This window comes from Protopterus annectens, chromosome 2.part0 (genome assembly GCF_019279795.1).
Source record: "Protopterus annectens isolate FY-2018-M chromosome 2.part0, PAN1.0, whole genome shotgun sequence".
In the NCBI taxonomy this organism is placed as follows: domain Eukaryota; kingdom Metazoa; phylum Chordata; order Ceratodontiformes; family Protopteridae; genus Protopterus; species Protopterus annectens.
In genome coordinates, this window is record NC_056728.1 from 1,978,138,238 (window position 1) to 1,978,163,893 (window position 25,656).

The following is a 25,656-nucleotide window of genomic DNA, read 5'->3' on the forward strand; positions in this document are numbered from 1 at the left end:
CAGCTTGTAATGAGAAATGAAGGTATGAGGAGAGGCTCATGTGGCCACTGCACAAATGGAATCCATTGGCAATCTTGTCTGAAAGGCTACTGAAGAAGCTAATGGTCTGGTTGAATGAGCTCTGGGCTTAGAAGGGAGCTGTTTATGCCTCAATTGGTAAATCAACATGATAACAGAGGTCAACCACCTGGACAAGGTTACTTTGGAAACAGACAGGCCCTGCTTCCCTTCCGCGTAAGAGAGGAAGAGCTGGTCTGATTTCCTCATCTGCTTAGTTCTATCCAGGTAGAAGCGTAATTGACGGTGAACATCCAAACAATGTAACTTTCGTACAGCCCTATTGGTATAATTTGGGAAGAAGACAGGCAGATCGATGGTCTGATTCAGATTTTTTTCAGAGAGTACTTTGGGTAAAAAGGATGGATTAGTCCTAAGTGACACTCTATCTTTGTGAAAAACAAGGTAAGGAGGGTAAACACAAAGGGCTTGATCTTCCGATACCCTTTGTGCTGAAGTGATAGCTACTAAGAAGAGAGTTTTCGACGAAAGCAGCTTTAACAAACAGGAAACCGCCGGCTCAAAAGGAGGGAGAATTAAAGACGACAGCACCAAATTTAGGTCTCATGGAGGGATGGGGGGGGTCTTTTACCGGAGGCCTAAGTAAGAAGGTCCCTTTTAGAAAGGCTTTGCAGAGCTTGTGGGACATAATGCTAGTCTCTGACAAGCCAACGTGGAAATTTGTAATAGCTGCCAGCTTAACTCTGATGGTAGCTGAAGAAGGACCCATTTGAAAAAGTTCTGCCAAAAACTCTAAAACTTTTTGGACAGGAGCTGTAAAAAGGTTCACTTGTTTTTCCCCTGCCCAAACAGAGAAACACTTCCATTTGCTAGTGTAAGTCTTTCTGGTAGTAGACTTGTGAGAAGTGAGAATGATGTCGCGAACTGAATGAGAGATTAAGGGAAGCCTGGCTAGGGTTGGAAGTGGAGCAACCAAGCTGTGAGGTTGAGAGATTGAAAAGATTGATGCAGCCCGCCCGATTGATGGGTCAGAAGATCTGGCACTGGGTCCAGATGCCAGGGCTGTTCTAGTAGATGACGTTGCAGGAACGGAAACCAAATGTGTCGAGGCCAATAAGGGGCAATAAGGATCATTCTGGATCTCAAAGCAGTTGCTTTCTGGATTAACTGAGTAATTAAGGGAAAAGCATACAGAAGACCCCGGGGCCAATCCTGGACTACAGCGTCTCTGGGGGGAAGACGTGGGAGAGGAAAGAGGGTGAAGAAGTCTTGGCACTTGCTGTTTTGAGGGGTTGCAAAAAGGTCACAACAAGGCTGACCCCACCTTCTGAAAATTCTTTCCGCTACTAGCTGAGAGACCACTGGTGGGGTATGAGAATGGCTCTGCTCAGCCTGTCCGCTATGACGTTGGACTTCCCGGGGATATGCGTTGCTACCAGAAACCGTTGAGAAGAGATCGCACACTGCCAAAGTTTAAGTGCTTCTCGACATAGGGGGTAGGATCTGGATCTGCCCTGCTTGTTGATGTACCACACTACAGACATATTGTCTGTCTGAATTGCAATAGTCCCAGTGGGTAGAGAGTCTTGAAGGGCCCGCAATGCTAAAAGTACCGCTCTCATTTCCAAGACAGTTATGTGCAGGTGGCATTCGAAGGGTTGACATGTGCCCTGGACTGTCCTGCTCTGAAAGTGCCCCCCCCCCCCCCACCCGATCAGGGAGGCATCTGTTGTCACAGTAGCAACAGGAGGAGGAAGGACAAAAGGTCTGCCCTGAAGAACCTGAGGGGAGACCATCCACCAAGAAAGGTGCCTTTTGCATGACTGAGTGATTAGAATGCTGTGTGACATTGGAAGCTGTTGAAAGGACCACTGGGAAAATAGCATCCACTGCAGGATCCGCATGTGAAAGTGAGCTAGGGGGAGTAATGTGATTGCTGCAGCCATGAGGCCTAGGGTTTTTAGTACGAATCTGGCCTGGACTCTGCTCTCCTGTAGTAGGATCTGAACATGATTGCGAATGTCTGAAACTCTTTGTACAGGCAGTTTTGCTGACAGCTCCACAGTGTTTAAAACGGTGCCTATGAAGGTAATAGACTGACAAGGCGACAAGGCAGACTTTTCGAAGTTTATAGAGATACCTAGCTTGTTGCAAGTTTGGACAACATAATCTCTGGACTGGAGTAGTTGACACCTGGTGGTGGCAGTAAGGAGCCAGTCATCTAAATATGGAAACACCTGGAATCCTTGTCATCTCAGGTGAGCCGCAACCACTGCCATCCATTTGGTAAACACCCTGGGGGCTGTGGTGAGGCCAAAGGGCAGGGCTCTGAATTGGTAGTGACTGACTCCCAGCTGGAAGCAGAGAAACCTTCTGGAGTGCCTATTCATTTTGATATGGTAGTACGCATCCTGTAGGTCTACAGAACACATCCAATTGTCCTGACCCAGAAAGGGTAGAATGGACTGTAGCGTGACCATTCGGAACTTTGTTCTTTGAACAGACTTGTTCAGCCTGCTGAGATCCAAAATAGGTCTCCAGTCCCCTGTCTTTTTTGGTACCAAAAAGAACTTGGAGTAGATTCCGGATCCTTGTTGGTCTGCTGGGACTGGCTGGATAGCTCTTTTTCTTAGCAGCTTTGAAATTTCTAGTGCTGCTTGATCCCTCAGACCGGGTGGAACGTCTGGAAGGGGCCCTTTTGGCTGTAGTGGGGTGTGAATAAAGAGAATTCTGTAACCCTTGGATATGATCAACCGTACCCATTTGTCTTGCATGAGGGAATGCCAGGCTTCTGGGTACAGTGATAGTCTTCTCCCGACTGCCTCCGAAGGTGGACAGTCGGGCAACTCCTCAGGGGTGTTGGAAGAGTTTGTCAGAGAAAGATTCCCTGCTACCCTGATTCTGCGGACCCCCTCTGCCCCTTGGGTGGCGTCTATTATTGTTCCCTCATCTGCCTCTGGAGGGAAGCTCACCACGTGCGTCAGGCAGTACTCCCTGAGGTTTGCGGAACCACATTTTGCCACTCTTCTGACCCTTAGGGTATGGTCTAGAAGGAGTGGAAAAATGGACTCCCACGGCAGAGAGAGTCTTGCCTTCCTGCTCGCACCTGGTCAATGTATCCTTCACTTGAGGTCCATACAAGGTGGAACCATCAAAGGGGGTGTTAGTGAAGGATGCCTTGAAGGGGTCAGCAAAGTTACAAAGCCGCATCCAGGCGTGTCTCCTTAGGGCAACGCCCGTGCCTGCAGCCCTACTCGCTCCATCGGCTGCATAGGAAATGAGCCGCATGGAGGAGTTGCCAATCGAGTTCAGGGTCGCCAGCTGGGAGTTGATCTTTTCCTGAGACCCCGCAGCTGATGGGTCCTGTAAGGTATCACCCAGTTCTTTGAGAAGGTCTCTCTGAAGACAGGTGAAATGACACAAATAATTCAATGACCGCATGGCAAAGGTCACTGAAGAAAACATCCGCTTACCATACCTGTCCATAGTCCTAGATTCCTTATTAGGAGGATGGACAGGTAATGAAGGGTCAGCCAACTCCTTCTTAGTGGCCACCGCCACCACCATGGCATCAACAGGGATGCCCTTAGTTAGAAACTGCCTGTCAGAAGGGGCTGTAATAAATTTTGTAGGCCTCCGGGGAGTTGGTTCCATAGTATCTGGAGCCGTCCATGCCTTTCGAGCCACCACATCCATGAGTGGGTCAAAAGGCAGAGACACCCAGGAGGTGGAAGGGCGAGAATCAAACGCATCTAGGTACACCAAATCGTCCTCGGAAGGGTTGAGGGCAGACCAGTTCCCCTTCTGCTTTATAATCTCCAGGATGTCAGAAAAGGAGACATCCTCAGTGGGGGACCTTGGGGACCCCTCCGACTCATCCAGGTTGGTGTCTGATGTGACTGACTCAGGGGAGTCTGCATGCTTCCTCTTGCATGTTCTCTTTCGAGGGGGCTCCCCTACAGGATCTGGGGAGGCCTCGGAAGAGGAAGATACTCCCATTGGGGCTACCTGGAGCATTGCTTCTCCACGCATGGGGTCGGGAGGGTAGGCAAAGGCCGAAGTAGGCACCATAGAGGGAGGGGACGACTGGGTCAACCGTGGCGCCAGTATAGGAGCCAGCACGCTCCTCATGATCTCAAAGGTGCCCTTATCAGGCAGGGAAGAGGGACCCAACTCCGAAGAGATAAGGGCTCCCCCAGCACTGAGAGGGACAGCTCCGAGGCCGAAGTCGGGGCCGAAATCACCTGCGCCGAGGCTCCGAGAGGGAGATTGGGGTCGGACAAGGGTCCGATGCCACTCGCCCCCTCGAAGCCGATGAGGGAGTCTCGGTGCCCGGATCCCTCCAAGGACGGAACCAAGGAAGGGATCGGAGCCGACGAAGGAGCCGACAAGAGTGGTATCGGTTCCGACGCCCCAACGGTGCTAACCCCGATGACCTCCGGCTCCGAGCTCAAAGGAAGAGTCGGAGGAGGAATTGGAGCAGGCATTGGGGTAGTCTGATGAGAAGGGCTTAACATCTGGGCCAGCGCCTGCGACTTTAAGAGCCTACTGACTACCCTCTCGAGGTCGTGGTCCGACAGCCTGGAAGACCGAGAGGAGTGAGACCTATGGCTCTGCTCCGATAGTAAAGAGACTTCGGAGCCAAATGCACCGACTCCAAGGAAGGAGATTGGGAACGTTTTTGGCTTGGAGATGGCTCCGACACTAAAGTTGGAGCTGACTGAGGCCTCAATGCATCGGTTCCGGCCGGAACCGACGAGATAGAAGGAGGTCTTCTCTGTGCCGGCTCCTGACATGGAGCCGACGGTTTGGCGGGCTTAGAAGGTCTAATGGATGGAGGCTTCATCGGAGAACCTTCAAGCTTTAGCAAGCTCCTAAGGTTGAGCTTGTTTCTGCGTTCCTGCAGGACTCTTGGACTGAAGGCATGGCAGACAGAACAAGAGTCCTGCAGGTGCAGAAGGCCCAAACAATGTACACAAGAAGTGTGACCGTCTGACAGAGACATCTTCTGACAGCACAAGTCACACTTCTTAAATCCTGAGACCTTGGTGTCCTTGGACATGATACCACAGGACCGGGACTGAAAGTCTATTCAAGTACACAAAGCACAAAAAAAATACACTGAAAAACACTTGAAAAGACCCACACAACAATTACTTTAAAAACTTCGCTAAAGGGAAGGGAACAATATTCCACACATACACTCAAAGGGAACCCCCAACTACCAACTAAAGAAAAGGACCAAAGGCCTATCCACCTTAAGGGTGGAGAGAGAGAAGAAACTACTAAGAAAGGGAAAGGAAAACTAATCGATACACTACTAACACTACTAGGACAAAAACTATTAAGAGAAAAATTACAAAAAAACAACTGCAAATATAAAAATTTTTAATATGACCTGGAGCCGGTGAAAAACGCAACCTCGTAGCTGAAGCGGCAAACGAGATCTGGGTATATAATGCCTAGCATTATGGGACATAGGATAGCCTCGAGCCAGTAAAAATAGCTCTCGAGCTTTAGTAATAGGCTGAGTCGGCTCCGAACCCATCCAGCAAGAATGAAGGTGAGATTGACAACTTAACATTATATATTCTCCTTTATTTGAAAATTTTGGAAAGAAGACTGGAAGGTTGATAACCTGATTAATATTGGATTCTGAGGTAGAAAGGAAGGATTGGTCCATAAAGATGCTCTATCCTTATGAAAAAAATCAAATAAGGAGGTTTAGATGACAGGGTCTGTAATTCTGGTACTCTTCTGGCAGAAGTAATAGCAACAAAGACAACAGTTTTCTAGGTCAAAAGTTTTAGTTCACACTTATCTGAAGGTTCAAAAGGGGACTGGGTTAAAGCCTGTAAAAAAGAACTTATGTACTCACCATAATGTTCTATCTGTGATGTCCATTTTCATTCTTCCACAAAAATTGGGTTCACATTCAACCCTCGGATCTGACTCAGATTTTTTTATAGCTCATGGCCACTAGAAAACTCTCAAGCTCCTCCCTTACCCATAATGGTCTACCCTCTAACATACTTCAAATCTTGCTTGCTGGCTTACAGTAATAAAAGAAATATTATTAGCACCCTGGTAATAGAAACCAATATCTGGCGCTCAACATAAGGAACAATGGTGCCCTTATAAGCTCTCACTCTTCAAGAAGTATTAGTTAAAAGGTAGGGGGTTGGTTGGAGGGGACTTGAGGAAGAATGTAAATTGGCAACACAGATGGAACATTATGGTGAGTACATAACTTCTTTATTGGATGGTCAGTTTTAATTCATTCCTCAACAAATGGGATAGCGTCCCCAGCTACCTGAAATCCCGGGAAGACTCTAAGGAAAGATATTCCTGAGCACAGTTGAGCCAAAGGCTGCTTTTCCCCTCAAGACCAGATCCAATTTGTAATGACTAATAAAAGTATTAAGATTAGACCAAGCTGCAGCTACACAGATATCATTCATGAAAACTCTGGATAAAAATACTGATGATGTTGCCACTGACCTGGTTGAATGGGCTCTCAAAGGTTTTGGGTAATGAAAGTCCCAATTTGTTATAGATAAAGTATATACAATCAGTCAGCCATCTGGCTAAAGTTACTTTCATAGCTGGCTTGTCTAATTTGGATCACAAAGAAGACAAATAATTGATTTGTTTTTCTGAAGTCCTGTGTTCTATGTAAGTAAAAATGCAATTGCCTATGAACATCCAGTAAGTGTAACATGTATTCATCTTTGTAAAATTTGGAAAGGAAGCTGGGAGATCAATGGATTGGTTGATGTTGGATTCTGACATCACCTCAGGAAGGAAGGATTGGTTTATAAAGCTACCCTATCCCTATGAAATATTAAGTAAGAAGGTTTACAGGACAATGCTTGAAGTTCTGACAGTATTCTAGCAGAGGTGATGTCTACCAAAAATATAGTTTTACAGATCAAAAGCTTTGGTTCGCATTTTGCTACTGGTTCAAAGGGAGAATGAATTAAAGTCTGTAATACTAAATTTATGTCCCATGGTGAGTTGGATCCTTATAAGGAGGTTTCAAAAGGCTTTACAAAGTTTGATGAAGCCAAGGAGGAGTTTTCAAACCCTACATGAAAATTAGAGATAGCAGCTATTTGTACTTTAATAGTTGAGGAACTGGCTCCTTTGTTGAAAATTGTTGCTAAAAATTCTAGGACACTATGCACAGGTACTGAAAGAAGGTCAATATGTTTCTTCTGCACCCAAAAAATAAATATTTTCCATTTACTTCTGTAAAGTTTTCTAGTGGAAGCTTTGTGGGAAGACAAAAGTATATGATGGACAGAGGAAGAGAGCACATGCTGCCTGGCTATCAATGGAAGTGGAGAAACCATGCCGTCACTTTTACATTTAAGATGTTAGGGTGAATCATGTCTGTCAGGTGAGACAAAAAGTCTGGTTTTGGATCCAGAATACAAGGATGGTAGACTAGATGAAGCCAAAAAAGGGGAACCAAATTTGTCAAGGCCAGTAAGGAGCAATGAGGATGACTTTGCACTTTAACAGGAATGCTTTCTGTGGAAATATGGGAATTAACAGGGTTGGGGGATATGCATAGAGGAGACCGAGGGGCCAGTCTTGGAGGACAGCATCTCTTGGTGATTCACCCAGTAGGGGGATTAGGGCAAAGAACCTGCTGCACTTGTTGTTGAGGGGAGATGCAAAGAGGTCGCAGTAAGGTTGACCCCACTGGCAGAATATCTTTTCCTCACCTCTCATGTTGAGATACCGCTCATGAGGTAGCAAAATGGACCTTCTCAACTTGTCTGCTATCATGCTGGAATTCCTTGGAATGTGCATTGCTATCAGAACTCAATTGGATGTCGCCCATCACTACACTCTCAGAGCTTCTTCACACAAGGGGTAAGATCCAAACTGCTCAACCTCTTAGCAAAGAAATCTGGACAAAGCCTAACATAATGGGGGGACAAAGGCCAAACAATAGGGACAGAGTTTGCTCTTATAAACTAAGAAAGTTGTTAGAATAACAGGATCTGTGTTAGTATGCATTTTCTGAAGGATATGAAGTCTGAAATTCAAATGTACATCATTATGTCATAACTTCAATCTACAGGTCACCCCAGGGATTTGCCAAAAAAGTACACATTGTATGAGGAGTGGACAAAAAATATGAGGCAAAAATCTGGACGTTCTGTGAAAATATGGACAGTTGGGAGCTATGGTAAGATCTGGTCCCTCTCATTTGTTGATGTACCATACCACTGACATATTGTCTGTCTGAATAGCAATAGTTTTGGAAGGGATAGAGTCTTGAAAGGCCTGCAAAGCTAGGAGAACTACTATAATTTCCAGGACATTAGTATGGATGTTGACCTCTTCGGGAGACCATGTACCTTGGACTGTTTTTCCCAAGAAGTGTCCCCCCACCCAATTTGGGAAGCGTCCATGGTCGCTATGGCCTTGGGTTGAGGAAGAATTAAGGGACAGCCTTGTAGATCCTGATCTGAATGGATCCACCACCAGAGGTATTTTTCGCATGCTTGGGTAATTCTTATCTGAGTGGACATATATTGTCAAAGAATAGCCCACTGAGTCACTAATATCCACTGAAGAATTCTCATATGATATCTTGCTAGGGGAACTAGAAATATCACCACAGACATAAATACCAATGCTTGTAGAATCAAGTGGGCTGAAATTGAGGAATTCTGAATTATCTTTCTGACATGGAATTGGACAGTCTGTATTCTTGTACTCTGAGGAAGGGAGGCTGTCACAGATACTATGTTGAGAAATGCTTCTATGAACTCCAATGTCTGAGACTGTTCTAACTGAGATTTGTTAAGATTTATGGCAATTCCCAGAAGGGAACAAGTCTGGAGTACCTGGTCTCAAGCTCTTATCAGTCGATCTCTGGTTAAAGTTATTATGAGACAGTTGTCCAAGTATGGAAACACTCTGAATCCCTGCAGTCTCAAGTGAGCTGCTTCTACTGTAGTGCATTTGGTGAACACCCTAGGGGCTGTGGAGAGGCCAAAGGGCAGTGCTCTGAACTGGTAATGACTGGCTCCCAGCCCTGTTCATTTTTGTGTGATAGTATGCATCCTGAAGATCTATTAAGCACATCCAGTCATCCTTCTGCAGGAAAGGTAAATGGACTGCAATGTAACCATCTGGAATTTTGTACACTGAACCAATTTGTTTAGATTGCTGAGAGGGCACATGGGCATGCAGCAACTGGCAGTAACATACAGCATTTGGTATCTTTTGTGTGTCCATGTTTTTGTTGCAAGTGTTTGTCCTTTTTTTTTCTAAAAAATGGATTTACATTGTTTTATCATTTTGAGTGTTATGTTTTATTTTTTATCGGGCTGTGGAATTGATGGAGCTGAATATCAACAAAGTAAGGTTCAATATATGAAGGAGATGTTGCTGAAGTTGAGCTATGTGAGTGCAGTTCGAGTAAGGGTCTTTATGCCACAACTACCCGACAGTATTTTAAGTGCTTCATTAGCCAAAGGCCTTCTGTGTTAGTGTGCACTTCAGAGAAGTAGATACCAAAGAGGAGAGGTCCCAGGACGGAACCCTGTGGTACTCCACTTGTCACTGCTTTGAGGTCAGATTTGGAGTCTGCAACTTTTACAGAGTGGGTTCTGTCAGTGAGCCAGTTGGCAACCCATCTTGTGATGTAGAGATCTATACCTAGTTTAGTGAGTTTAGCTATAATTCCAGAATGGGGGATGGTGTCGAAAGCCTTGGCGAGGTCAAGATAGGTTGTGTGAACCACCTTACCCTCATCTACGGCTTTGGTGACTGCATCAAAGAAGTCAGTCAGGTTCAGGAGGCATTATCTACCTTTCACAAACCCGAACTGGGTGGGATCCAGAGTTTGGAGGTTACCGATGTCTTTGTTTACGAGTTCCATGATGATACGTTCCATGACCTTGCAGACCAGGCTCATCAGGCTAATAGGTCGATAGTTCCCGGAATCAGTGGTGGCTCCCCCTTTGTAAAGTGGGATAACTGTTGCTGTGTGCCTTTCACTGGGCACAAAGCCTGATGTGAGGCTATTATTGAACATGGTGCTTAAGTGGGGAGCCAGTTTGTCCTGAAGTTCGTGTAAAACGCAGCCTGGGATGTTGTCCGGTCCCATGGATGCTGTATTTCTGGCTTTAGAGAGTGCAGCTTTTACCTGCATAATTGTGATTACAGGGACTCTGCATTCTTCCTGTATAGATATGGGCCCTTTGGGGGGTGAGGGGGGGGGGTAAAGTTAGCACTGAACCTATCTGCCAGGATGTTGGCAATATCAGTTGGTTCTGTAATTTTCGTGCCTTTGTGCTGTAACTCAGAGCAGATCTGGGTGTTGCCATCAAGATTCTTGACAGAGCTATAGAATGCTTTGTGGTTATCCTTGGAATTAGTGGCGATTTTGTTTTCATAGCTAGCTTTGGAGGATCTTATAAGGGATCTTAGCTTCTTACTGAGGCTAACCAGGGAGTTCCTCCACTCATGGGATTTTACTCTCTTTTGCAACAGTTTCTTCCTTCTGTTGTACAGTTTGTTTATGGCAGAGGACCACCAGATTGGCTTCCTTTTTTTGGAGGATAGCGTCTTGGTTCTGTTTGGGATAGCATGATCCATGCACTTGGGTAAGTGCTTATAGAGTGCATTTGTGTAGGATTCAGCAGTTGTAACTGTATTGTCCATCTGCATGGGTGTCATGAAGTTCACCACTTCTGTCTTAAGAAGCATGAAGTTGGCTTTGGAGAAATTTTTTACTGTGGTTTCCTTAATGGGAGGGTGGGGGCGGGATATGGATATCAAGGGTGATTAGCTTATGGTCAGATTGGACCAACGAGGAGTTGACTTCAGGTGTGGAACACCGGTCACTCATGTTGGTAATGGCTAGGTCTAGGAGGATATTGTTGCCCCTGGTGAGGGTCTGGATAAGTTGATCCAGGGCATTGGAGTTTATGAATTCCAGAAAGCGTTGAGCTAAGCAGTTGGTACACGAGTAGTTTTCCCAGTTAATGGTGGGGTAGTTGAAGTCGCCCATTATTAGGGTGTTTGGTTGAACCCTAATATTTTCCAGTACATCAAGAAAAGAGGATTGGGAATCCTGGGACATGGTGAGGGATCTGAAGCAAGCTACAATTTGGATTGCAGTTTTGCCCAGAGTTAGTTGCACTTGGATAACCTCGGATGCATTATGCTGAGCAACTAGCCTGGAGGTGTGGATATGCTTAATGAATATGGACACACCTCCACCTTTGGTGTTTTGGTCCAGGTTACATGGCCGAAAAGTGTGGTATGAGTTATAGCCTGGTAGTGCAGGGGTGCTCTCTGGAGCCTTGAACCAGGTTTCAGTCACTGCACAGATATCAATGTTCTCCATTTTAAGGAGTGCCTCGAGTGAGTGCATTTTGAGATTTAGACTTCTAGCATTGAGTAGCATTACCCTCAGTTTTTGCTTGCCTGTTCCTGTTATGGTGGTGAATTTGTTATTTGAACTACTATGCCTAAAAAAGGCACTATAGGGGCAGCAACAGCCTTAGCCAGTATCTGGAATCCCAGGGGTGACAGGTGCAGGCCATCTGCGGCAAAGCATCGTGGTCTGTTGACCATGTCATCCCAAGCAGACAGATACTGGGTCCCCTTAGAATGACACCAGAAGCTTAGCCAATTATTGAAGTCAATCATTTTGTCCTTGTACTGCAGTATCATTCTGGGCAATGGCAGAAAGCTACTCAGGGCTAAGGTCATACCTGCCTGGGCTACAAGATCGGAGAGCTTTTCCATGTCTCTTTTCATGTAGTCCAGGGAGGTACGTCTCAGGTAATTCACACCAACATGGACAATGACAGAGTCATATTTGTACTTGTTATGGAGTTACCTGAGTGCGTGGGTTATGTGGCGGATCTTGGCACCTGACAGGCAGCTGACAGTAACCTTCTCCTTGTTTAGCCTGGTGAGTGGGACATCAGTGTGACTGACTATAGAGTCACCTATGACTAGTGTGTTGGGTATGTTATTTTGCCTTATTGGCTGTGGTTGAGTGGCACACTGAGTCTGTGGGCTATGTGTCATTTGGGTTGTTTTGGGGGATGGAGGTTGCTTGCATTTCTGCTTTGAATGTGTCTGTTGCTAAGGTGGAGCTTAGGGTTGCAATCATATGATATGTCAGTGCAGCACCACAGTGGGAGTAGCAATGCCAATGCAGATGGGCTCTCAAGACACAGAATGGGGTGAGGTACACCCAGATAGACCTAACCCTCTCAAGCGGTGTTTCTCAAGGGTAACTTGAAAAAATAGCTTGAGTTCTTCGGGGGGGGGGGGGTGAAGACTGGTAGAGAAGGGTGAAGGCTGCCAGCCTAGCCAGACAGAATTTTGCAGATAATTCTGTCATTTGTAAATATGAATGTAAACTACAGTCTAGTCTTAAATGTAAAGAAATACTGTTACATGTGGAACTGGAAATAAATGTGACAACAGTGCACTCTACTGACCAGAGTAAAGCATGTGGTGACCCTTTGAAGTAGACAGTGGTACCAAAAAGTCTATATGAAGACATTCTTTCTATTGTTTTAACCAAGAGTTAAATTGCTAGATTTAAACATGCAAATGTATTTTTATTGCTCAGTTCCTGACCATTTGCAAGCTAACAAAAGGAAGATGTTAAGAATGTAAATGCAGTTATTGTGTAGGCTGGGAACTCTGGGAAAATGAAAAAGAATGATGTAATGTTTATCAGAACTGCAATACCAATTTAAATAGAGAGAATCAGAAGGCATTAAGCATTTTGTCTTGATCATCCAACTCACAGCACTGCCTCTTGTTCACATGTAAGTTATCTTAGACTTGTGTTTTCTTTCAGAGATAGCTAGGACTAGAAATATTAGTCTAAGTATTTTTTCTGTGATGTCAGAACTGTACTACTGAATTATTTTAAGTATTTCTGTGTGATCTCTGACTGTTGACTAGCACTGACTGTGTAGTAGAAAGTATTGTCTTGTGGTTTTAATTATTTATTTTTAAATATTTTAAAACCTTTTAACTGTGGCTGGTTTGTGTAGAGATAAGTTATGCTCTAAGAGTACATTGCATGTATTTAAGGATCCTGTACCAAGTCACTCTAATAAGCATTGAGACTGATTAGTCACATTTACTAACTGGATAATAATATTGCACAGTAATAATTGTACACCCTTTTAAGGGCATTTGAGTAGCTGATAATTATTAGCTGGGTGGTGGCAAGTGATACTACTGTATAGTCTGGGTAAAAGGGGCACAGCTGGAGAACTGTGTCAGCCTTCCCCAGAAGTGTCTGTGTGGTTGCATAACCTCTTATCTCAAAGTGTGTGTGTCAGCTACTTGGGCAGGGACACGAAGCACTGGTTGGACAGAGAGGGTGCTGGAGAGTTTAGCTTGCCCAGCTAGGCTGAGATCTGGACCCTATAGCTGTGCCAGTGGGGAGTCTTATTGGGGACCTGGGGAGCAAGGGAGCGACCAGCCCTGGACTGACTGTGATCTCTATGTGCTCTTAAGGGAAATTGCACTTTACTGTGGGTATTTGTTATCCTTTCCTCATATATGAGACACTCTCTCTGGTGTTAGTGGTGAGGATTGAGGCTCCTTGATTGCTGGACCAGGGCACGGGTGTCACATATTAATTAAAGGTACAGTAATTCTGTAATTGTGAGAGAACGTATTTGTACACCAAATACTGAAATTCTATCAGTGTCTCTGTGACCATTTTATTTGCCACATGAGTTTCCTCAAGTTTTTTTAACAATAGTTTATATTCATCCAAAGGCAAATATAACCTTTGCTGTCGATGTTATTTCTGAAGTAGTGCAAAAGCTACAGACAATTTCACCTGAAGTGCCAAATTTTTTTTTGCGTGACTTTAATCATATCTTGCTTGAGAAGATACTTGTGAATTTCTATCAGTATATGTTGTATCCAACTAGATGAAATAAGATTTTAGGTCTTTGTTGTGGGACTATAAAAGGCACTTATAAGTCATCTCCATTACCTCCACTGGGTTTGGCAGACCGTAACTGTGTGCAATTATTACCTGCATAAAAAGTTACTGAATAAAAGACACAAATTAAGAATGTGAAGTGCTGGAATGAAGAGTCGACCTTTTGTTTATAGGAATATTTTTTACTGCATTAATTGGGACATTTTTAGACAATCTTGTGGTAATGATTTAGATGAACTTGCTGATGTAATATGTTCATATTATTACATTTTGTAGATATGATTGTGCCAAGTAAGTATGTAACAATATATCCAAATAATAGGCCATGAATTAATAAATCCGTTAAGTCCAGCTTAAAAAAGAAGAGAAAAAAATAGAAATTTTGAGAGCAAAGCAAAACTATAAAGTTAATTTAGAAAAGAAAATGTCCGCAAATAATCTTGGCTCAGTATGGTCTGGTATGAAGGCCTTAGTAGGTCTTCAAAATTCAAAAAGTAATAGTCAGGTTATTCTAAATGGATGGAATACAGACCTTAATCTTCCTAATAGCCTCACTTCCTTTTTTAGTCATTTTGACTGTTATGAGTTTAGTAATGAGGTAAATAATTTGAGGTGAAGGCATGTAGATGATAAGTATTTCTGAATAAATCAAAAGGATATAGAAAAAGTTTTTCTTTCTGTAAAAATAGGAAAGAGTAGTGGACCTGATAATATCTGTGGTCGAGTGTTAAAAACTTCTGTGAGGTAGTTAAGTTCTATATTGCATCATATTTTTGAAAAGTCATTAAAGATGCAACATGTACCTGTACTATGGAAAGATGCTGTAATAGTTCCAATCCCTAATTCTAAGTATCCTAAGATATTGAATGATTTTAGACCAGTAGCCATTACTTCAATTGTTATGAAAGTTTTTGAAAAACTGGTGAAAGTAGAGATTTTAAAGAAGGTTGAACATATGCTAGATCTGGGTCTACTTCACATTGTCGTAAGTCGACAATATCGAGTCTGATATTGTCTGCACGACAATATCGAAAGTGAAGAACATTGTGCAAGTAAACGGAAATCTCTGTAAGGGGAGATTTTCATTTACCCCAATGTAGTGCAGTCTTGGAGTTGGTATATTTAAGTAGGGGGGTGTGGGAGGTGCAGTGGGGCCTGCCCCCCTGCCTTCACCATTTAGTTTTTTTTTTTACGTTATTCGATATTTTACTGAATCGATCAATAAAGGTTGGCCTTTATTAATTCGATTTAGTAAAGTTTCGATAACGTGATATAGATGCACTAGATCCTATGCAGTTTGCATATAGGACACATAGAGGTGTAGAAAATGGCGACAATCACTTTGCTCAATTTGCTTGTTAAAATTTTGGAAAGTGAAGGATCACATGTCAGACTTCTGTTTGTTGAGGTTTCATCCACCTTAAATACTATTCAACCACATGTTTTAATATGGAGGTTACAAGAACAGTTTGATCTGAGTAATAATCTTATGGGTTGGATTTTGGATGTTTTAATTAATAGAATGCAGAGAGTAAGGGTAAATAAAATCTTGTCAGATCAGGTTTATTCTTCGACTGGGGCACCACAAGGATGTGTGTTGTCCGCCCTTTTGTTTATCTTGTATACAAACACATATGGAAATGTGTATGAGGCTAGGACAATACTGAAATCTGCAGATGATACTGTTATAGTTAATCAGCTTAAAAATGATGAGGTGAGCCATGGTCCAGTTATTAAGGACTTTGTTCAGTGGTGTGAAGATTCTTATCTTCAGATAAACATTTCAAAGACTAAAGCTATGGTAACAGACTTTAGGATACATGTTTGTGACTACGCTGCAACAATTATTAAAGATCAGATGATAGAATGTGTGCAATCATATAAGCATTGCGAAACTATTTATAGATTCAAAGTTGAACTTTGAAGAAAACTGCATAATGGTATGTAAGAAAGGACATCAACTTTTAGTTATGTACTCACCATAACTTCAGATGTTTGGGATCCATCTCGCCTACATTCTGACTGATGGGTTCGGAGCCGATCCTCGGCTCCGACTGCACGCTATGCCAAAGAGCGAAGTCTCTTATTGGCTGAGCTTACTATATCCCAGGATGCACCACTACCAGTCCCCCAGATCTAGTTTGTCCGCATACATGCACACATGCACGCACTGATTATATAACATCGTCAGATGAAACAAGATAAAACAGTAGAACTCAAAACCGCTCAATCTCTTCTGATCTCCAAGGCAGGGGGAAGGAGGGTATTAGGAATGTGATGCAGATGGATCCCAAACATCTGAAGTTATGGTGAGTACATTACTATAAGATGTTATGTGATCCTTTCTCGCCTACATTCTGACTGATGGGACAGCGTCCCTAGCACCTGAATCCTGGGTGGCTCACTGGAAAACACTCCTGAGTACCGTGGAACCAAATCATGCTCGCCTTTAGATGCCACATCCAATTTATAGTGGGAAATGAAAGTGTGCAGATTTGACCAAGTAGCCGCAGCACAAATCTCGATATAGCAAGTTTGGAATGAAAAGCTATAGAAGTTGCCATAGCTCTGGTAGAGTGAGCTTTGATAGATGTTGTAAGTTGCTTATTCAAGAAGAATAAGCCTGAGTTATACAATCTCTAATCCATTTGGAGATAGTAGCTTTTGTAATGGTTTTACCCAATTTATTGTCTGAGAAGGACACAAACAATTGGTCTGACTTACAAATTGCTGAGTCCTGTCTAAATAGAAGCAATTGCCTGTGAACATCCAATTTATGGAGAGTGTATTCTGCATCATTGGAGAATTTTGGGAAGAAAACTGGTAGCTCTAGAGATTGTTGAAGACAGAGATTAGAACAGACCTTTGGGACAAAGGATGGATTAGGCCTAAGTGATACTCTATCCTTGTGGAAAATCAAGTACGGTGGTTTAATAGATAGGGCTTGAAGCTCTGAGACTCTTCTTGCAGAAGTAATTGCAATTAAGAAGGCAGTTTTCCAAGACAGATATTTTAACTCACATGTAGCAGCAGGTTCGAAAGGGGAAGATGTTAATGCACGAAGCACCAAATCAAGATCCCACGGAGGCGCAGGATGAAAAACTGGGGTCTTAACAGGCCCGCACCTTTAATAAAAGTCTTGCATAATCTGCTGCTCATCAATGGGGATCCATAGATTCGTGGAATTTAGAGATAGCCAGTTGTACTTTAATAGTAGAGACAGAAGATCCTTGATTAAACAGGGATGTTAAAATTTCAAAACTTCGGGATCGGAGCAGTGATAGGGTCTAAGCCCTGAGTTGAGCCCAGATAGCAAACCTCTTCCACTTACTGAGGTACAATTTGTTAGTGGTGGGTTTGTGGGCTGAAGATAAAATGTGAATAACTTCCGGGTCTAATGTGTGACTTCTGACTAAAGTCGGAAGTGGAGGAGCCAGGCTGTCAACTTCAAGGGACTGATGCTGTTGTCCCGACTGATGGATTAGCAGATCCGGAGTTAGATCTAACGCCCAAGGATCGCCCACCGCATGTTTCTTCAGGTAGGAAACCATACCTGACGAGGCCAGTATGGAGCAATCAGTATCATTGTGGACCCCAATTGAGAAGCTTTTGAATGACTTTGGAGAGAAGTGGTATCGGAGGAAAGGCATAAAGTAGCCCTGTTGGCCAAGGTTGTGCTAGAGCATCCATAGCTGCTTCCCTGATGTGGGGTCAAGGAGAAGAACCTTTGCACTTCGTGTTTAGTGGTGTTGCAAATAGATCGCAGCACGCGTTCCTCATCTCCTGAAAACCTGAGCTGCTACTGTTTCGTTTAGGGACCACTCGTGAGGAGAGAGAATTGTCCTGCTCAATTTGTCTGCCAATATATTTGATTTCCCGGAATGTGGGTCGCTACCAAGAAGCGGTTGGTAGCTACAGCCCATTCCCACACCCTCATGACCTCTCTGCAAAGGGGTAAGATCTGGTCCCTCCTTGTTTGTTCAGATACCAGACCACCGACATGTTGTCTGTGTGGATGGCGATGATGCCCTGAGGAAGAAACTTGTGTAAGGCCTGTAGGGATAGAAGTACAGCCCTCATCTCCAACACATTGATGTGGAGAAGAGCTTCGTCTGGAAGCCAGGAGCCCTGAACTAACCTGCCCAGACAATGCCCCCCCCACCCTATCTGGGAGGCATCTGTCGTCAGGGTAACCACTGGAGAGGGAATAACAAAGGGGCTTCCTTGATTTAGATTGGATGTCTGAAGCCACCAGCGAAGGTCCCGTTTGCATGTTTCCGTAATCATGATGTGATGATTGAGGGGAAGATCCTGAAAGGACCATTGAGTTGACAATAGCCACTGAAGAATCCTCATGTGCAATCTTGCCAGAGGAACCAAAAGAACCGTGGCAGACATTGAACCTAAAACCTGTAGAACCATCCTGGCTGGGGCTTTGGATCTTGAAATCAGAGCTTGAACTTGGCCCTGTAAAGTTTGGATCCTTTCGGCAGGAAGAAAAACTCGCATCAATTTTGAGTCTATCTCTGCTCCTATGAACCTTATGCGCTGAGAGGGCAGCAAGACAGACTTTGACCAATTGAATGTAATCCCCAGGGTAGCACCCAGGGAGATGGTGGCTTTGAGGTTGTCCATTAGTAGATGCCTGGTGGTGGCAGTCAGGAGCCAGTCGTCCAGATAGGGAAACACTTGGAATCCAAGACTTCTCAGGTGAGCCGTCACTACTGCCAAACACTTGGTGAACACCCTGGGGGCTGTGGTGAGACCAAAGGGCAGAGCACAAAATTGGTAATGACTGACTCCCAGGCTGAAGCGCAGATACCTCCTGGATGCCTGATGTATCGGTATGTGATAATAGGCGTCCTTGAGGTCTATGGAGCACATCCAAACATCCTTCTCCAACAATGGGAGAATGGATTGTAACGTGACCATTCGGAATTTGGATTTCGTGACGGATTGGTTCAGTCTGCTGAGATCCATTATTGGTCTCAGGTCCCCTGTCTTTTGGCACTAAAAGAACCTGGAGTAATTTCCGGATCCGATCTGGTCTGTGGGGACCGGTTGGATGACTCCTTTTTCTAGCAGCTTTAAAGCTTCTGCGGCTGCAATTTCCCTTTGACTGGGTGGTGGGTCCGGGATTTTTTTGGACGGTGGCGGTGAGTATGTGAATGGGATGGTGTAACCTCCGGCAATGATCGCACCCATCTGTCCTGAGTGATTGACTCCCAGGCTTTTAGGTGCTTGGCAACGACACCCGACTGGCTCCGAGCAGCACAGCCGGGCAATCCCTCATGATGTGTGGGAGGCTGAAGAGCCACGAAAGGACTCGGTCTCCAGAATTGCGGGCCTCTGCCGCCTCTGGGACGGCGTCTCCCAGAAAAATTTCCCGTCCTCTGCCTCTGGAAGGGGAATCTTCCTGCTGTTGAGGAAAAACTTACGTGATTTCCGGAACCACATCTTCCTCCTTTGGCCTTGGGATAAGGCCGAAAGGGAGTGGAATAACGGGCACCCACGGCAGATAAAGTTTTTCCCTCTTGCTCACAGCGGTAAGGGTGTCTTTAACCTTGGGTCCAAACAAAGAGGACCCATCAAAGGGAGCAAGGAAGACTTGAAGGCCTCCGAACTGACAAGCGGAGCCAGGCTTGTCTCCGTGAGAGCCACGCCTGTCTACCCGCCCTTCAGCCGCATAGGAAATGAGCCTCATGGACGAGTTAGAAATTGACATAAGGATAGCCAACTGAGAGCTAACCGACTGGGCTAGCTGCTCAGGTAGGTTACCGAGAGGAATCTGACAGCTCCTTGACCAGATCCCTCTGAAGCCTGGTAAAATGTGCCAAATAATTCAGAGACCTTAAAGTAAAGGCCGCTGAAGTCAGGGTGCTTGTACCTGTCCATGCTCCTAGACTCCTTATTAGGAGGATGGACGGACGTTGAAGCCTCTGCCACGTCCTGTTGTGTAGCAGATGCCACCACCATGGCATCTACAGCCACGCCTTTAGTGAGGAACTCCTTCGGTGGGGCAGACAAAAATTTATTAGGACGAGAAGGGACTGGTTCCACGGTATCCGGATGTTTCGACAAACTAAATCCAGAAGCTCGTCAAGGGCGGAGACACCCAGGAGGCGGAGGGCTGAGCCCCAAAGGCCTTGAGGAGCACTGACTCATCAGCAGAGGGGTTTGGATATCCAGCCGCCTCGTTGTTTGAGGATCTCTAAAATGTCTGCAAATGAGACATCATCCGAGGACGACTTGGGACCCCTCCGCATCATCAAGATCAGTGTCAGTCCACGTGCTTCCTCTTGCACGATCTAAGACAACTCGAAGAACCCTCAGGAGGAGGAACCCCAATGGGGTAACCTCAGGCCCAGGGCTCCGCTGCACGGACAGGGAACTGCCAAAGACCCAGTCTCCACGCCCAGGGAAGGTGCGGTAAAGCCGGAGAGATGGCGAAGACTTGGCCAAGGCACTCCTCATAGCCCTGAAAGCCGGACCCCAGAATCCTGGGAGTGTCCAGTCTCCGAGCCATGATAGCAGACGGCAATCCCAAGCACCGAGAGGGAGGCTCGGAACCGAAGCATAGGTCCCAAACATCACCCCGGGTCCAGCCGAAGAAGTCCGTGTACCAAACTCGGACCCGAAGGCCGGGTTGGAGTAAGGGTCGGAGCCGACCCTAAAATCTCCACCGCCAACAGCATCTGCTCACGGACGAAGCGGTCGGAGGAGGAACAGCCATGGGATGGGCATGGGCTATCGGCTCCAAAGCCAACTGGGTCGGAGCCGAAACAAATTTTTGAAAGACTGGGGACTGGAACAGTCTTTGGAGCACCCTGTCTATATCCGAATCCGACATCCTTGAGGACTTAGAGGATACTGAACGGGTTCGAGAAGGCCTCTCCAACGGCCCCAAAGGACTAGGGGACCGGCTCCGAGGTGACTCGATGATTATCAGCGCCGAGGAATACCCACAGTAGTTTCCATCGGTGCCGAGGAGGACTTGGCCAGGAGGAAGTGTCTGAGTCGGCTCCGAGACCAGTGGAGCCGAAGGTGACCGCCTCTCGATGCCCCAGCCATCGGCCGAGCCCGAGTGAGACTGGTGGCATCGAGGCACGGCTCAAGTCCTTGGAGCCAAAGGAGAAGCCTGCCTATGTCTTTTGGCAGCGGATCCGACGGACTGGTCGGCCGACGCCTTCTTCTTTTGGTTGGAGAAGGAGAGGATGCTAGAGCTTCTTCGAAGGAGGGTTTGATTAAGCCTTTAAGAATAAGCTTATTTTTCCTCTCCTGGAGGACCCTAGAGGAAAAAGCGTGACACACTGCATGACTCCTGTAAATGTTTTGCACCCAAACAATAAACACAGAGAGAGTGGTCATCTGTGATTGACATTTTAAAATTACATTTGGTGCATTTTTTGAAGCCCGAAGGCCTAGGATTTTGAGACATTATGACCAAAAATGCAGTAATTTTCTGACAGCAAGAACACACAATCCAAATTTAACTTTACTTAACTGACTGTACAAAAATCAGTTTAGAACTGCCGGTTTAACAATCCGAACAACAAGAAACTCAAGGGGATCTGAAATCCCAAAAGTATGAGTGGGGTTAACTGACCGGGAAAGGCCCTACAGATAAGGGAGGCCTGAAATCAGAAACAACACCCAATCACTCAACAAGTTTTCACAAAAAACCTTCAATCACTACACAAAGCACAGAGTAGCCGTTAAAACAGCTTTTTATAACAGGGAAAGCAATTTTCTGACAGAAAAAAGTAAGTAAAAATTACTACTCAGCTCAGCCAGCTCGAGACCACGTCTTCGCTAGTTAGCGGCAAACGAGATCTGGGAGACTGGTAGTGGTGCATCCTGGGATATAGTAAGCTCAGCCAATAAGAGACTTCGCTCTTTGGCATAAGCGTGCTGAGTCGGAGCCGAGGGATCGGCTCCGAACCCATCAGTCAGAATGTAGGCGAGATAGGATCACATAACATCAACTGTTTTGTTTGGGAAAGCTGTCACAGTTACATATAGACAACAGTATTATGGTTTTGTTCTACCATGCTTTCATCAAATCGATTTTGTCTTTTTCTTTGGCAGCTTGAGATGGAAATTTGTCAATAAAAAAATAGGAATTTGCTGAATCAAACCGCAAAATGGCCCAGTAAATTGATTGAACAACAAATGTGTCTCTGTTCTTAAGATGTAAAACAAAAAGGTGTAGGAATAGCTTTGCTCCAGCAGCAATCACATATATGAATAATGACTCAATATAGCTTCAATTTCAACATATTTGCACTTTTTGGTTTAAATCACGTGCAATACTGGATGCGGGGGAAAATGGTTGTATTCATGGTAATTTTGGAGACTGATTTTCTTCTTCCGTAATTGTATGTATGTTAAATGTTTTTTTTTGTTATGTTTTTCTATTTTTAATGTACTTATATGAATGCTGTGTCTGGACTAATGCTAATCTTGTGACTGTAAAAAGAGTTTACCTAATGGTATGAATAAATGGAAATAAACTGAATTGAACTGAATCCAAAACTGGTCTTCAGTCCTGTTTTCTTTGACACTAAAATGAATCTTGAGTAAGTTCCAGACTCTTTCTGGTCTAGGGGACCGCTAGGATGACTCTTTTTTTCTAGCAGCTTTTTTATTTCTATAGCTGCTGCTTTCTTCTGATGGGGTGGAACATCTGAAAATTTGTTTACTGTTAAGGGAGGGGGTAGGGAAATGGGAATTATGTAGCCCCTAGAGTTGAAGAAGAATGAAAACTGACAACACAGATAGAACGTTATGGTGAGTGCATAACTTCTTTATCTGATGTTGTCAATTTTCATTCATTCCTCAGTAACTGGGACAGAGTCCCCAGCTACCTGAATCCTGGGTGGACTCAAAGGAAGGATATTCCTGAGCACTGTTGAGCCAAAGGCTGCTTTTCCCTTAGAGACAGATCCAATTTGTAATGGGCAATAAAAGTATGAGAATTAGCCCAAGTTGCAGCAGCACAAATATCGTCCATGGAAGATCTGGATAAACACACTGATGAAGTTGCCATGGACCTGGCTGAATAAGGTTTTAACAAAGACGCACCCAATTTGTTATAGATAAAGGAAATGCAATCAGTTAGCCACTTGTCTAATTTTCATAGGTGTGTACTAGGCTAATGGCCCTGGAACCTGTACAAGCCTAGGCCATAGGATTACTCTGGCATCGTGCCACCTGACCTTAGTTCACAGTGTATCTGTCGAGTAGAGCCACTGGAGTGAAGCTCGGGGTGAATTTTCTATTTCCCAGCCAGTCATCAAGACTCCTCTTGAAGAGGGCCAGTGAGGTGCTCTGTTTGGCATGTATGGGAAGTTTATTCCATGGCATGGGCAGTCTCTGGGTTATGAACCTGTCCCTCCAGCATGTTCTATTGATTGTGGTAATGAAGTTGAGGTCTCTGGAGCGTGTGGTGTGGAGGGATTGGGATTTCTTTAGATGTAGCATTTCTAACAGAACTGGGTCAGACATGGCTTTGTAAGTCAAGCAGAGATTGCCACTAAGTAGGCAAAATGAGACATAGAATAGTTGGAGTTTTTTGAGTCTGTCCCTATAGGACAAGTGTTTAAGGCCTAGGATCCTCTTTGTGAGGTATTTCTGCAGCCTCTCTAGTTGTTGCAGATGTCTAGTGAGGTATATGCCAAATAGGGCATTGAACTCGATGACAGGCCTAATGAGGGAAGAGTAGAGGGAGACAATGACCTCTTTCTTCCTGGATGCAAAACCCTTAGTAATGAGATGTGGTACATAGAAGGACTTTCTGACCAAAGTGGCAATGTGGTGGTCAAAAGAGAGACTGATGTCAACCTGTGTTCCCAGATTTCTAATAACGCCTTTCTGTGTTCAGTGGACTACCATCAATATGGTAATTCATGGGAACCGGGTTCTTCCCAAAGGGGATGACAACACATTTTTTTTACATAAAGCTCAAGGCCATGGTTCTGACACCAGTCGTTGGTCTCAGTGAGGCCTTTCTGTAGGATGTCAACATCACTTGGGGAGTTAATAATAGCTCCCAACTTGCAATCGTCTGTGAACTTTGTCAGCCAGAGTCCCTTTGTGTTGGCCTGGACTTCAGAGAAGTAGATACCAAATAAGAGAGGACCCAGGACCGAACCCTGTGGGACTCCACTCGTGACTGGTTGGCAGTCTGACTTGGAGTCAGCTACTTTCACATGGTGAGCCAGTTTGCAGCCCACCTAATGATAAAGGGGTTGATGCCTAGCTTAGTGAGCTTTTCTATGATTCCTGAGTGGGAATGGTATCAAAGGCCTTGGCCAGATTCAAGTAGGCTGTATGAATCACCTTGCCTTCAGCCACAGCTCTAGTGATTGACTCAAAGAAGATGACCAACTTAGGCAGGCATGATCTACCCTTCACAAAACCAAACTGTGTGGGATCCAGAGTTTGGAGATTCCCTATATCCTTGTTTATTAGGTCCATGATGATGCATTCCATAGCTTTGCATATGAGACTCATCAGGCTAATGGGGTGATAGTTCCCAGGGTCTGTAGTCACTCCTCCTTTGTGGAGAGGGAAGACTGCAGCAGTGCACCATTCAATAGGGACAAAGCCTGAGGTGAGGCTGTTATTGAACAGGGCACACAGGTGAGGTGCCAGTTCACTCTGTACTTCATGTAGAACACACCTAGGGATATTGTCAGGTCACATAGAAGCTGTATTCTTGGCCTTGGACAGTGCTGTTTTAAGCTATGCATCAGTAATACTGGGTGCCTGGCAATCTACTGGTATTGTGATTGTTCCTTTGGGGGGGGGTGAAGCTGGCACTGAATCTGTTGGCCAGTATAGTGGCAATATCTATTAAAATAGTATCTGATTAAGTGGGTGTGTCTGATATTATAAAAGGTTGCTAGTATGAATGTTTAGACTTTACTCTGTTAAAGGCAAGTGTGGCCGAGGCGCTAGAGACTAGATCGACTTTTTGTGATTTGGAACTGTTTTTCTGAATTTTATAATAAATCTCTAAAAAAGCACTTCAGTGGAACTGGTCTACAATTTGTGGTATACAATTTGGCTTCTTCCTAAGGGTTGTAGTTTTTCAAGTTTATGGCCAGTGATTCCTATTCGGTGCTAGCAAGAGTGTTTCGGGAGACTGCCATGGACTTTACACAGAAGTCTATGGACAATATTTTGTTACCATCTAATGGAGCGAATGGCTCATTGACCTCGTTGGGGGTGCAAGGTAGAGAAAAAATTGGCAGTTCTCCAGAGGTAATTACTACAGCTTTTAGCAAATGGGAGCAGGAAAGAAAATTATGGCAGCAGAATCCGTTTTCCAAAATTGGTAAAAAAACAGAAACCACTGTTAAACCAGAAGTTCGAGATATGTATCAACATGTTGAGAAATTGCTGTTTAAGGAAACGTCAGTGTTTCTGAACCTACAAAGTTTGCAGAGGTAGGAGGAACTGGAAATTACTCCACGGGGGCTTCGAACTGATAAAAATCCCTCTACCCCTTTTGATTTATCCTCAGTGGAGGATAAGCGGTTTCATGACAGATGGGTCACTGCGGCTCATAAATGCAGCTTTGAATGGGTTCGCATTTTAGTGGAGAGACATGCTTAAAAAACAGAAATTAAGAGAGGAAATCAAGGGAGTGTATAAGGATATAA